Here is a 3,036-nt window from a genome sequence, read left to right as displayed (position 1 = left end):
GGGTGGCTCGGCCTTGGCCGAGCCACCTCAGGGTGGCTCGGCTTGGGCCGAGCCACCCTGGGGTGGTTCGGTTTCGGCCGAGTCCCCGGGTGTTTGTCCGTTTCGTCCTTTGTTTCCGGTTCTGGTTCTCTTGTGTGGTTGATTGACTTGGCAACGACTCTTTGACTTGATTCCAGATTTGGCAGTGAGTCGGGTTCCTGATATGGCAGTAAACCAACTTCTGAATTTGAGTCCGGAATTGATGTTGATTTGATCGTGATTCATCCGAGTTCGCTCTTGTTTAGATTACTCGGTGATTCACCTAAACATTTGTTTGATTCCGCGTGCGAGTGGATGCATTCCAATGCTTGGGTGCGATTTGTCGCCTCGTTAACCTGCTCCGTTGCGTATAGCTTGGCTTCAGCGTTGGCGAGCTAACGGTCTTGTTTGGATACGTCGCCCGGTGGTCCGTTTGTTAAATCGGCGTCGAGCTGTGCTAAGGGACCTATAGGCAATTTTATACGCCTACAAAACTGTGTTAACGCCAGTCAGTGCATTACAGTAAATGTTAACGCCGGTTACAGTAAAGGTCGATGCTGGTCAACGCATCGACAATTTTGCCAAAATAAGGCAAAGAAAAAATTCTGGATTAAAGGATGATTCCGAGGAGTTCAATTACGATCCAGTTATGAATTTCTGACGAAGATGATTAGTTCAAAGTCAACTCAATGACACGAGCTAAATTCAGAAACTTACGCATCAACTTCAGTTCAAGATTTTAACAACGGTCAGACGATAAACGCAGCACCGGAAGAAATTCAGCTATTCGACAAAATACTGAATAGATTGAAGACTGAAGAAGTTAAGAATTGAAGCAGTTTACAGGTCCCTCTACGAGATTGAGGAAAGGGCCTATCTTATCCAAAGCATTCCAGACTCTTCTATAAAAGAATGAGTCTGGAATACTTTGGAGGGGGTATCTGTGGGCGTCTAAAAATACCTATAGGTATCCACACGCAACTCGAGACAAAGAGAAGACGATGAATGTTATCATCCGAGTCAAGAAGGATTATCTGAGTAGCCCGCGTGCGTCGGTCAGCTCTAAGTGACCGAACGTGCTCAACAGTTAGCTCGCGTGCGTCGGTCAGCTCTAAGTGACCGAACGCACTCAACAGTCAGCTTGCGTGCTCAACAAGTCAGCTCGCGCGCGTCTGTAGGCGTATAAAATTGCTTATAGGTCCCTTAGCACAGCTCGGCACAAACCAACGAACCATCGGGCGACATATCCAAACACGAGCGTCAGTCCACAACGCTGAAGCCAAGTGACACGCAACGAAGCTGATTAACGAGGCAACGAGGCTAACGAACCGCACGTAAACAATGGAATACATCCATTCGCATGCGGAATCAAGCTAACAGTTCGGTGAGTCAACGAGTCATCCAACCATAGAACGGATTTGAACTCAAACACCGAGGCGGATTTACTGCCATATTGGGATTCAGACTGTCAAATCAGAGTCCGGATCAACAACGAAGCGGGTTTACTGCCAAATTAGGATTCAGATCAACAAATCAGAGTCTAAATCAACCACGAGACCGGAAAAAACGGTAAAAACCACAACACCTAGGGGACTCGGCCAAAACCGAGCCACCTCTAGTTGGCTCGGCCAAAGCCTAGCCACCTATAGGTGGCCGGCCCAGATCTGTGCCAAGGCACAGATCTGAGAGCCTATAAATAGAGGGCATGGTTCATTGAGTTCGAGAGGAACCGGATCTCAGATCTACGTAGTCCTCCTCCGGATCAAAGCTTGGCCTTTGATCCCGAGAACTAAAGGCTACTATTTCCTTGGCGAAATAGTACCCTCGGCTATTATTTCCTTGGCGAAATAATACATGTCATACTGCGTAGATCCGACCGGATCTAGATCGCGCGGTGGTCCACGGATAAACCCCGGCGCAGGCGAAGAACCCACAAAGCGAGTGACCGCAAAACAGGAGCTCGCGATTCGTTCGAAAGGAAAGATGTAATCTTTTTTCTTTTTCTTTGATTTTGTTGTAACCGGATCTTATAAAAAGACCGGATCTTTGTAATCGATAAACTATTACAAGAGTGTGCAATGACATCAATGAAGAACACAATTTTTCCCGCGAACAATCTGGCGACCACAGTGGGAGCCAACGATCTCGCTGCCGAGATCGACACGTCGCAGCCGCGGATCTCAATCCCGGTCGAAGAGGAGGTCGAGTATGAATTCGACCAACAGAAGTTCGAGGAGTATCTGTCATCCTCGTCCGGATTTACCTCTCCCCGCAAGTCCAAGATGTTCTCCTCCAGGAGAAAGGTACGTTGGTACGAAGAATTTGAAGCTACCAACGACGATCTCACCCCGATTGACGCCAAAGTTGCGTCGGGTGAAGCTTCACCAACCTCCAACCAGGGCAGGCATGTTCATGCCAATTCCTCCGTCACCAAAGGAGTGGTGACTCTCTCAAAGAGAGCCCGCCAAAGGCGACGCTAACGTTTGGCCAAGGAACTCGCGAAGACGATTGAATCCGCGGATGGAATCCGCTATAACGCAGATCTGAAGAACAGGAGAGGCAAACAGCCTCAACAACCAATGAATGGCAGCTCCTCCAAGCCGCCAACGAACAAATGGATCCGTGTCACACGAAATCGTTCGACACTTGAGGAGCGCATTCGCAAGCGCCGCGCACTGTCAGCGCAGGCACGGGCTCAAGTCCAAGAAGCCCGTAGAAGACTGCAGAAGGAAGTGGCCAAGAAGCCGCCACCAACCCGCCAAGTATGGAGGCCGAAGTCTGAAGCGGCGATTCAGGCTAAGGCACAATCGTTGCAGCCTTCAACGCAAATCCAGCCTCCGGCGAACCAAACGAAGTCGCCGGTAATTCCCATAGCTACTCCGGGAGATCCCGCAGAATCATCCCGAAGAAGAAGATCAGTTTTCGAGCGCCTCGGTCCAATTCCCGATGAAAGAAGCAAAGCTCCAGTTCAAGAACATTTGGGCCCGATGAAGAAGCCCCGAACGACTCAACATGCTG

The sequence above is a fragment of the Asparagus officinalis genome, chromosome 3 (genome assembly GCF_001876935.1).
Source record: "Asparagus officinalis chromosome 3, Aspof.V1, whole genome shotgun sequence".
NCBI classification, from domain to species: Eukaryota; Viridiplantae; Streptophyta; class Magnoliopsida; order Asparagales; family Asparagaceae; genus Asparagus; species Asparagus officinalis.
The sequence above is the reverse complement of the archived record's forward strand: the minus strand, read 5'-3'. Positions refer to the sequence as shown.